This window comes from Rhagoletis pomonella, unplaced genomic scaffold, assembly GCF_013731165.1.
Source record: "Rhagoletis pomonella isolate Grant_MI unplaced genomic scaffold, Rhpom_1.0 Rhpom_scaffold_00001, whole genome shotgun sequence".
Lineage (NCBI taxonomy): Eukaryota > Metazoa > Arthropoda > Insecta > Diptera > Tephritidae > Rhagoletis > Rhagoletis pomonella.
Window position 1 is genome coordinate 54,513,820 of NW_023458555.1, and position 12,391 is coordinate 54,526,210.

Sequence of the window (12,391 nt, forward strand, 5' to 3'; positions counted from 1 at the left end):
CCATATATTTTATATGGGCAAAAAACAACTTTTCGTAGAAGTGGTATAGAATATTTCAAAATCAATACTTTTCTACCAGAAAACTGTGCTTATCTGCAGGAGATTCCCAATAACAACACCCAGTTTTTTATTTGACCAGTTTTTCACTGCAACTATAATTTATAGGTCTGCCAAAAACCCACAAAAACCCCGAAAAATGCAAAGGGGCGACCAATAAAAAATCGCTAGTATTAACAAATGGTTAAATAAACAATTGGGTATTATTGTTGAAAGTCCAGAGTTTTCCGATCGAAAAATATTGATTTTCAAGAATTTTATACCATTTCAACAAAATAAATAATTTTTCCCATATAAAAGTAAATGGAAAACTTTGAGCGCCTTGAGCGACCTCTAAGTATTTTTTGATTTCAAAATAAAACAAGTAAGAAAGTCTAAGTTCGGGTGGCGCCGAACATTAAATACCCGGCGCAAGTATTAAATATATGTTTTTTCACCTTTTCGAAACGTACCGCTAGATGGTAAGCCGGGGTGTATCAATTTTGAGTAAATTAGCGTCCTTAAATTTCGAAATATTGCAGTTTCAAGCATTTATGAAATTTACCGTTATATGAAAAACGGCCGTAATTTTAGTCCGATTTCAATAATTTTCAACGTTTTGCTTTTATGTGGCAAGCACAACAAAAATACCGAGTTTGGTACAAATTGATAGAACGGTTACCGATATACATATAAGTGGTCATAAGTGGGCGGTGCCACGCCCATTTTCCAAAATTTAACCATAAACGTATTTCTTGGTAAAGAATTGTTGAGAGCATCAATTTTGAATAAGTTAGCTTTAATATTTACTGATTTATCGAAGATTTTGTATTTCTCTAAATTACCGTTATATGGGATGTGGGCGTGGTTATTGGCCGAGTTTTTAAATCTGCGGCCATTTAGTATGCTGTACCAAGGCCAACAACCGTGCTAAGTTTGGAAAAAATTGGTGCAACGGTTACCAAGATACATATACACATGTAACCATAAGTGGGCGTGGCTACGCCCATTTTTCAAAAATTTATAATATTCTCATTTTTCGTCTGAAAATTGTTGTAAATATCAATTTTGAGTGAATAATCGTCGGTAGTTACTAAAATATCGCAGTTTTCGTATTTCCAAAAATTACCGTTATATGGGATGTGGGCGTGGTTATTATCCGATTTTTATTATTTTCGGCCATTCAGTATCCTGTATCAAGGCCAACAACTGTGCCAAGTTTGGAAGAAATTGGTGCAGCGGTTACCAAGATATACACATGTAACCATAAGTGGGCGTGGCTACGCCCATTTTCCAAAAATTTACAATATTCTTATTTTTCGTCTTAAGATTATTGTAAATATCAATTTTGAGTGAATTATATTCAGTAGTTACTAAAATTTCGCTGTTTTCGCATTTCTGGAAATTACCGTTATATGGGAAGTGGGCGTGGTTACAGTCCGATTTCGCCCATTTTCAATACCAACCTACCCTGGATTAACATAAACCTACTTACCAAATTTTGTTGAGATATCTCAATTTTTTCTCGAGTTATCGTGTACACGGACGGACGGACAGACAGACATAGCTTAATCGATTTCTCTATTCATTCTGAGCATTTATGTATACATCGAGATTATACTTAAGAAATTTCGTCCAAATCCGTTCAGTGGTCAAAATATCTCAACTTTCCTTTTCTACTATGTATAGAAGATAGTAAGTTTAAATAGGTGGCAACCATACTTGAAAAATAACAAAGCTTTTGTACACGCTAAGGCCATGCACTTTCATTTGGTATCTCATTTTGTAATCCGACGAACGGCGAAAATCTTTTAACTTTTTAATGGGTGGCAACCCTACTCAGAAAAATAATACATCATTGCGTATGTAGAGGCTAACTCTTCGTTTGACAGTGATGGTACAGAACTAACGCCTACGCCTATTATGATGGAATATAGTATTTTTATTAACAGGTGGCAACTCTATTCAAAAAAAAATATTAGTGCTTTTCTAGAGACTAATCCCTTTTATTTGACATCTCATCTTTTGTAATCCAATTAACGGTGCGGATCTTATAGTTTTTTTAACAGGTGGCAACCCTATTAAAACTCTAAGTAAAAAAATATCCCTCTCCTGTCGATACAGAGTATATTAGAGAAAATCTCGTCAAAATCCGTTCAGTAGCTTTCGAGATTACCGCGTTCAAAGAATCTCGACTTTCCTTTATACTATGTATAGATTTTAATGAGCTACAAAACTGCAAATCAAATTTCTTCTAAAGATTCTGATTTTGATTAAACTTTGCAGAATTGATTTTCATAGTTTTTGCAAAAATTCGGAAATTTGGATTCATATCGTTCTTGTTGGGAAAAGAGATTTACTTTCATAAAAAAATAATAAACGTTAAAAAACAAAAGCAAAATAGCCAAACCTGGCTAATATGTTAAATACCAAAACGTATACGAGGGCTCAAACAATCACACAATGATTACGAATATTAATACAATGATGAATACGAAAACGAAGACGAAGTATAAACGGGTACGTAGACAAATTTGAAGACAAATAAGACAAGGACGAATCTTTGCAAAGCTGCGTCTGCTGCGTCTATTGGCGGGAGCAACGTCAGCCATGCGCTCTAGGTGGGCTGTCGAAATTCAACCGTTCTTCTAGTTTTCTTAAGTTTCCAACGATTTTTTCAAACATAGCACGTCGAACAGCCTGTAATTTATAAAGCTGCTAACCGGGAAAACTTCTTGTACACTTTTTTATATATGAGGTCTGAATTAAAAAAGTACTGCAAGGGTTCACCTCAATTGCAAACTTTTTAATTAGACTCTAAAATATTAATTTAAGTACAATAAAGTGCAAGATTGAAGCTACTAAATTTTGCGTTGATTTTTGGGAATTTTTTTCCTTGACAGTGTAAAGCAGGTGATGCTTTCCATTTCCAGACAACCGGTCAGGTACGAGCATGATTTTTAATTTGGACCAAACTCAAATACATTGTTTGTTGGTCCAAATAATGAGACACGTATTTTTTCTTTTGGCTCGGAAAAATTTTTCGGCCGAATTAAACGCGATTTTGTTTTTCAGGCAAAAATCGATTATTCGAATTGACAGTGAGAATGTTTTTTTAAAATGCCCATAACTTTGTCAAAATTTAATAGATCCAACAATGTTTTTACTCAAATGTCAATAATTCTTGTCACTTCAAGATAGAATGATATAATTATTGATTTTCATTATTTAAAATTTTTTATTTAACAATAAACCAATAGTGCTTTTTTTTTTAATTGAATTTCTCAAAAAGCGTATTTTTTTTCTCTCAAACTTTTTTACCGGGAAAGAGACACTTTGAACTACAATCAACCCAAATCTCTAATAGCGAAGATTTTTTTTTCTTAGTTATGATATTTTATAGAAAATATACGTTTTTGTGGTACATACTACAATATTCTTATATTGTTTAACTAAATGGAACATATGTATGTAATATATCAGCAAAAAGTACAGCCGTGATCATTTTTTGTGTATCAAATAGATATTAGAACACACTCTCCACTATACAGTTTCGATCATAAAAAGCGGGAAAATGTGATTTTGTCAGTGTTATATATGAGTACGTATCAAAACTGCCTACGTCTACAGACGAATTTTTCCATATTATTGGTACAATACACACTGACCGAACAAATAAATATTTTAAACTAAAGAAATGTAACTAATTAATGTCGGTAAAATTAAAAAAACACATTTAATATAAATCAAAAATGCTTAAGTGCATTCCAGTCAATCATATTGTGGTCTGCTACTGTAGATATATCAAACCTGCCTAAGTCCACCTTAAGAAATTTTGCTTCAAAACTAATGCCGGATTTCCACTAGGCATTAAATGGCAAAAATGACAAATGGTAAAGTCGGGCATTAAAAAATTATCGTGTCATTATGTGAAAAAATAGTCATTGAGTTCATTTTCACATGCCATTTTTTTTAAATGACATAAATTTTTTGTCATTTCAATGCCAAGTGGAAGTTCGGCATAAGTCCATATGATATTTTTCAAACGTGTTTAAGTCCACTTCTCTATTTTGAAAATAGCTTAACTTTATAGGGTTTTTCGCAAAATGCTTCGAAGATCTATTTTGTAAACATTTTTGCAGTCTTGCAAAATCTACTTGAAATAGACAGCAAGAAAAGAAAGAACCATAATTTCCCAAAATTGTCTCATGGTTAATGTGACCAAACGTACTTCCTTCGGAAGTACAGTACTTCTTTTTTCGGTCTTGTACTTCGTACTTCGAAGTACAGTTAAATGTACTTCTTTGCGATATTTTGTACTTCAGGAGGGAGATTCTATAACCAGTTATCGACAATTGTCCAATCGCAATAACATATCATGCGTCAAAAAGTGCGATAGCGATTCGAAAATTGTCGCTAACTAGTTACAGAATCTTCCCCCAGTTCCTGTACTTCTCCGATCTTCTGGACGATCATCGCATGGCCTGGCAATAAATTTGTTCAAACCTTTAAAGTCGCCGGGGACCGATGGCATCATACATGCGCAGCTGCAAAGGGCTCGGAAGGTGTCGTGCAATTGGTTGGATCCTATTTATGCGAACTGCGTGAGGACCGAGTACATCCCCAAGGTTTTGAGGGTAGTCAGTTTTGCGTTCATCCCGAAGGCTGGAACAGGCTCTCATGTTTCCCCTTGGGATTTTCTGCGGATATTGCAGACAGAATTGTCGCAGCACGAACTGCTATTAGGCTTAGGGAAACCGGGTCCTTTTGTGACATAAAAAAAGGAAAAGGAAACGTTTCTCTGCTGCAGCAAATCTTTTTATAGGTCACTTTAAAACACGTTACCACTCAAGGGCTAGTGATGATGATTATGACGAGCTATTGCGCGATTGGTATTCATGTGGTGAGACTAGGAATTTCGACTGATACTTTTGTATCAGCTGTCAAGAGGAAGATGAAGTGGAATCATCGTCACACTTTCTTTTAGACTTCGCGAGACTAAGATGGAAGCAGTTTGGCTCGCACTCCTGAACAAACACTGAGCTCTCAGGGATCGAAATTAGCCGCATTCGAAATATCATAATCGGCTCACGACGTTAACTTAACCCAACCTTACCAGTACTTCCTTGAGCTATGAAATAGTTGGTAACATTACTCATGGTGGACTTGGGCAGGTTTGATATGTGTCGACCCATATGTTCAATTTTATTTCAAGAAAACTAAAATAAAAAAAGAAATGGAAACCAATAATACATAAGCATAGGTTCCAAATTTTTAATCAGAATATTTAGAAAATTTTCGGGAATGCAGCTCTGTAGCCTATTTAATTGCAGTCTAAGAAGGTGCAAGTCTCAAGACGTTAAAAATTACCGTTTTTTTTTTTTTTTTTTTTTTTGTAGAGGGTGTTGCGGATCTTCTTTCATATCAAAAAATGTTGATCATGTGTTATATGGAAGAAAATGCGGGACACCCTCCACAAAAAAAGGAATCCGAATTACTGTAGATACTGTAATTTTTTTGCAGATACCCACGTTTTACATCAGGATTTATCGAAAATTGCTCTAGATTCTGCAGACGTGAAAATTTCAAACTTCAATAAATTTGTCATTATTATCTATTAATTGGAAAACATTGGTTTCCGAGATATTCGCAAAAATGGGTTGTTCAGCTAGCTTAACGTAAACCTAGCTGACCTATCTTTAAATTTTGCTTTTAAATTTTTGCTCATTTTTGTCCCGCTCTCAGTGAGACAAGGTGGGAAAGGAACGCGTATAATTACTAACAAAAACTGTCCGGACACGAACGGTGGATCCGCCTTGTGTTTGGAGCATGCTATCGGACTTCGTGTGTCGCCGTCGCCTGGAAGATGACGAGGTGGAATCACCTTAACACTACCTTTTTAGGTGCCCAGCATTTGCGAGGCTAAGGTTGAGCATTTGGCTCGCACATCTTTAATAGCCCCGAGGAGCCCTGGGCATTGAGATTAGCCGAATTCGTAAATACATAATCGACTAGGGGCATTTCATCGATTAAGTATTGGGTGCCGTTCATAATGTGGTATCACAAAGGACAATCTCCTAGTGGTCTGAGTGAGCCCCGGTTACACGGGGCTGCCACCTAATCTAACCTAAGTGTTTGGAACTCAACGAACAAATTTGAAATTTCTGCTACGCCACACATATGGTAAGTAAAAGTAGTCAAGTAGTGTTTAATTTAATTAACACGGTGTGTAAATTTGTATACGTAAGGAGAGGAAACTCTCTTAATAAGCGTAAATTTAAAAAAAAAATTTGTATACTATAATGTAAAAAGATTGGTATCTTACTTTTACAATAAATAAATAAATAAAAATAAACTGCAAATTTCATGGAGTTCAATGCCATTACCATTCTCGCATCCACTCAGTTATTTTCCTGTCCACTATAAGCGGCTTTCATTCGCAATTAACATACCAATTAATATCTGTGCATTTTACTCACAGTCAAATATTTTCACAAGCTGCCCGTAGTTATCGATTATTTCAATTTTACATTAAAATTTTGGTCCGTGTTTTTATTTCGCTCACGCTTAGTGGGCCCATCGAATTGGAAACGCCGTGACCGGATTGTTGGATTTTCCAGCTCATTTCGTATGATTTAAGAATTTGTGTCACGTACTAGTTTCCTGTCTCTTTCTGTGTGTTCTTATACCATTATAGTAAATACAATAAATACACACTATGTATATACTCATGTGTAAGAACACTAGTATGTAGTACGAGTATGTAAAATCTTTTGTTCGCGACACTCTCTGGCGAACGATAAGATCTGTCGCATTGCTGAGGGCGAAAGGTAATTCCCGGGAATAGAAAATATTCTGTTGCTCAATGGAGTGTTTTTTTGCGCCACTTTCGGCAGCTGTCGCTATACTCGTACACTCCACACAGGTAAAATTTAAAACAAAAAGTGGAATATGCAGTACACTTAAGCCTCTTTTTATGCGGTACACGCGTTCCTCAGAGAGCCGCATAAAAAAAATTCGCATAAAAAAGTTTATTACTTTCATACAAAAACAGGGGATGCGTTCCAAAACCGCATAAATTCAGATACTCCATGTGAAAAATTCTAAAAATCCGCATAAAAAAATCCAGTGAGGCATTATTAGGCAAAAAAAATATTCATTTCTTCACTTCAACACTTTTTATTCCATGTACAACTAAACATTAATGAAATGAATAAAACTCAGAGATGCTCAACAGACTATATGAATCGATTTCGTTTTCTTGATGCGCAAAAATAACTTATCAAAATAATTTCGTTTCGTTTCAGAGCTGAATTAACGAAACAAAACTCAATCGTTAACGTTGACACGAAATAAATCATCAATCGTTAACATCGATTGCCTAAATACATGCTACAGCTTCAGCATTAACGATTTTTGATAAACGCTAAAATTAACGTTACAATGCATTCTTGGTAAAATTTTATCTGTATTTTAACCAAAAATAAATAAAAATACCACAACAAATACATGAATTATATAAGAATACAAAGACAAATTATTTATCAGAAGCATTGCCTCTTACACACTGAAAAAAAGTAATAAAAACTCTCAGAAAAACAAAATCGCTACTGAGAAATAATGGTTTGAAATCCCTCATAAATTCAAATCCGCATAAAAAAAGCCGCATAATAAGATTCCTAAGTGTACTCGGAAGATTAGCCGTGTTATCGGCACACTTTCAATTCTTCTTGCTCTCTTAGGGCCGTTTTCTCAAGTAACCTATAACTTTAAAGCTCACTTTAGATTTAAATGTTGCATTAAAATTTATGATTGTGTTAAAAGTAAAGCACTTTATTATCGGTTTTAAATTGGTTTACAACCAAGAAAGATACATACGTCGAAAGCCGATAATAGAAATGCTTAACTTTAGACATAGCTTTATTTTTAATCCAACCTTCAAATACAAAGTGAACTTAAAAGTTAAAGGTTACTTCAGAAAACGGCCCTTAGTATACCAGCTTAGCGCTTCCAGCGTTTACATTTTATTGCTGCTTGTACATTTTTTCTCCATACAGACGGATGTATGAACATACAAATGCAAGCTTCTTGTTTGTTTACAGGGGCATTAAATGTACCTGTGTACCTTTTAGTTTGAGCTGATTACGCTCACAAATTTCGCTTTCCACCCACGCACGCAGCGGCAATTGTTTAGTGGCGGCAACATCAGCTCGAACAGGAATTGAGCTGTATGTTTGGAAAGCGTAATTTTATGGAAAGAAAACTACAGTACAGTCCTTTTATCTGTCTAATCGCTTAATTGCATTTTCTGCTAACCTGCACAAATTCCCTAAAATTAAGCTTCACAGAAAAGGATTTCAAATTAGCGATTCAACTAGCTGTATTTTTCCGTTTAACAGAACGCAAACCGGTGTTGGAGCAAGTTTTATACAATTTGTTTTAAGAATATTTCATTTCAAGTAAACAAAAAATTTGCAGCGCACTATGGGTAATTTTAACCATTTTTGTGGCGAAATTAATTATGACCAAACAAGTAGACTATTTAAAAAAACACAATTTTTTCCTATTGATTTGCATACGATTTCCTTTTTCGCAAAAAAAATTAGCCCTTGATGGGTCAAAATGGTTATTTTTATTTGTGGATTTAATGAAAAAGTTTTTATGCAATATATTCAAAATATTTATATGAAAGAAAAGATACCACCTAGTTACTAAAACAATTTAATTTAAAAAAATATTGTAAAATTTAATTAATTTCAATTGAAAAGCTGAAAGCTCTGAATTTCCTAATTTGGATGCTGAATAGTTAAAAGCAGACCTGTTAAATAATGATTAATAACACAGGTTTACAAAAAAAAAAGTGAATGCATATTAAACCAAACCTATATATCCCTATGTTATTCCACATGCTGAATGCGAATCCGAGGTCCGTTAGCCTCCATCACGTCAGGTTCGTGGTCATTTGAAGGTCAAGTAGGAAAAAATTCATTGAATAAACCTGAAAATTCAATAAAATTCATCGGAATTTGACCTTGGGATGACCTTGGCATGACCTCCAGATGACCTTGAGGAATCAAGGGACCTCCATACTCGGTTTCAGTAACAACAAAAACAATTTTTTTTTTAATTTTTATTGAATAAATTGTATGCCCTATTTGACCTTCAAATGACCTCGAAGCTGACATTATGGGGGTTAACGGACCCCGGATTCGGATTCAGCGAATGTAAAACCTTATGTATATGAATTTTGAGGTTTATTCAATGAATTTTTCCTTACTTGACCTTCAACTGACCACGAACCTGACGTGGTGGAGACTAACGGACTTCGGATTCGCATTCAGCGTGTCGAATAACATAGGGATATATAGGTTTGGTTTAATACGCAAAAGCTTTTTTTTTTGTAAACCTGTGTAATCATAATGACTATTCATTAAAGCATATTTTTTGGGTAACCGTTTAATGATTAAATACCATTATGAGCACCTCCTTAATATTAACAATTAATTACTCAAAAAAAATTAATTAATTAATTCATTAATTTCAATTTCATGATTATTTTGTTAATATTACTTATTTTTGACATTTTTTAAATACATGATTAAATAATTATTTGATTATTTCCAATCATTTTTGATTTTTTTTTTAATTGCATGATTAATATAATTATTTGATTATGTTCAATTATTTTTATTGCAACGCAGTTAGTATACATATGATGGGAATATAAGGTAACGACCTTAATATAGAAAGGCCGATAACACACCAAGCACCTACTGGATTTTTAAAATATTTATTATAGCACAAAATTAGTTACATTCTTCAATAAAAACAGCATTTTAAAAAACTCGCAGCAAAGGGACTTGATTTTGTAGGCAGTTTTTTCACCACTCCGTAAATAAACAAAAATTTTAGATAGGGCCTTTCTATATTAAGCTAACGTACCAGTACAGTAACATAAGATAAATGCACAAGAAAAATAACAAAAACGCAAAAAAATTCAATAGAAACAATACTGGTTGCTTTATGATTTTATTTGCTAATTTTTTACCAAGTAATTCTCCAAATGACAACAAAACTGCATACTGTCCAAATTTGCTGTAAAACTCAGGAAAATTCAACAGTTTCGTCAATATACATACATAGTCCACTTCTTAACAAGATTTTTTAGAAAAATTTGAAGGATGCAGTTTTTTAGCCAATTGAGTTTGTGAATTGAAGGCAAAGCGCAAATTTCAAAAACCTGAGAATTACTTGATTTCTAATTTTGAAGGTATGCATATAAGAAATCAATTCCTACCTGTAAACTACAGTAGAAGCATTGACTCGTACAGTAACTTTGGTTTCAGTTATTTAATGTTAACTTATAAAAATTTGCCTGCCAAATACACAGCTTCATCTATTTGGAAAAATAACTAAAAATAATCATATACCTAATTAGAAATAATCACACAATTGATGATAGTCAAATAATTAAAAACAATCAAATAATTGAAAACAATCAAATAATTACAAATAATCAAACAATTAAAAACAATCAAATAATTTAAAAAAAAAAAACAATTTGATTAATTTTGTTTGTTTGATCATTGCTTTATTGGATTATTTTTTTCGTGGCAATTTATCATGATTATTTTTGATAATTTTGAATTATAATTAGTTGTTAATGGCTGGTTTATTTAAGAAAATTAAAATAGTCATTCAAATTAGAAAATGCGAAAAAATTTATCATTACTAATAGCAATGGAAAACTAACAGCTCTGGTTAGAAGTAGCAGCCTTTGCAGCAACAAAATTGTAAACAGCCTTTTGTTTCCTCCGTGTACTTATTGAGTTCTCTCCTCCACTACAACCGACAGTATAAAGAATACCTAAAAAGCCATGAAATTTACAGATTATTATATCTTCCACGTTTTATTTGCCATTTTGAACTAAAATTCTACGTTCAGGTGCGAATTTTTTAAATTTTTTCAGCTTTCAGTGCTTTTTCACTTTTAACGGGAGCTGTTTTCTACGATGCGAGCACAGCAGATGCACGACGAAGGGCAGCCTGAGTTAGATCTTTGCGGTACTTAGCACCGGTCAAAAGATTCTTCAGATTTTCAGTGCCCTTCTGGGTCCTGCCTTAAACGAAACACGAACGGTTCTCTTAGCGGGACGCTGAGCGTTCTTGCCGTTCTTTAGAACAACCGAAAATCCTTTCTTGTCGGCAGCAGGTACAACACCAACGGGTTTCTTGTGAACCAATCCAATGTAGCGGAATGAGCTTACATTGGTTAAATTGCTTGCCTCCGTCCTGAAAGGTTACTTCACATCGCGCTTCTTCAACAGGAAAGCGTTGTTGTTGCGGATGATCAACCAGTTAAGATGCGGTGATGTGGTGGCCATCTCAAGTCTTTTTCTCTTGGAAACGATGACGAAAAAAAAGGATGGTCTAAACGCGTCCAAATACTCCTAACATTTTGAAAGTTTATACAAATATCACTTAAGGAAAAAAAAATTCATTAAATGTCGTGTCAAAAGTAGTATGTACTTATTCTTCACTCCAAAAAACGCAATTCTACAAAATACCAGTTATATGTAGATCTTAAATGTACTTACATTCAGTGTTGCCGCCGCTCAAATAACTTTCTAACCAAGATTAGACGAAAAAGTTACCAAATGTAAGGAAAAATAACCAATTTTTTATTAGATTAACAATTCAGGTCATCACAAATTCTTTTATATACAGTGAAACCCGCTTAAGAACATAGAAATTGTGTAACTGCCCGGCCGTTTCAAAAACTTTGCGATTTATTCTACACGATTTATTAAAGGCACGAACCGATAGTTGCACCCTCTAACTTTTAAATGTTCTTTTGCATATCTAAACACATAATTATTATTGGAATCAGTCGAATCTTGAGTTGCCATTTTGGTAGTAATAACTTTATTTAAATTACCATATTGAGCAGAATAAATGTATTTTTTATACTATTTTTCAAAGATTTAATTATTGTATGTATAAAAAAATTAAAAACTACTGTAAATTTTTAAAAATAACCAAAATGGGAAGGATCGTAACAACTTCACAGGCAAGGAAAAAACAAACGAAATTGGTTAAAAGTAACCAAAACGGCAACACTGCTTACTTTGCTCTTTATTTGCTTTATTTTCGTTAATTGTTAAATTATTTACTGGCTTAAATATGGTTCATCGAAAATAGCTAGAACAAGTAAGAAAGTCTAAGTTCGGGCGGAGCCGAACATTAAATACCCGGCGCAAGTATTAAATATATGTTTTTTCACCCTTCCGAAACCTTCCGCTAGATGGTAAGCCGCGGTGTATCAATTTTGAGTAAATTAGCGTCCTTCAATTTC

At 33.8% G+C, this 12,391-nt stretch overlaps 1 protein-coding gene and 1 pseudogene across 1 annotated transcript in view; both read right to left on the bottom strand.

Annotated features, from left to right (window-relative positions):
* LOC118746241 (heparan-sulfate 6-O-sulfotransferase 1) overlaps positions 1 to 12,391 on the bottom strand; it is a gene marked incomplete in the record, with an annotated part of 422,361 nt that overhangs the window by 367,758 nt on the left and 42,212 nt on the right.
* Positions 10,800 to 11,457, bottom strand: LOC118746250 (annotated as a pseudogene).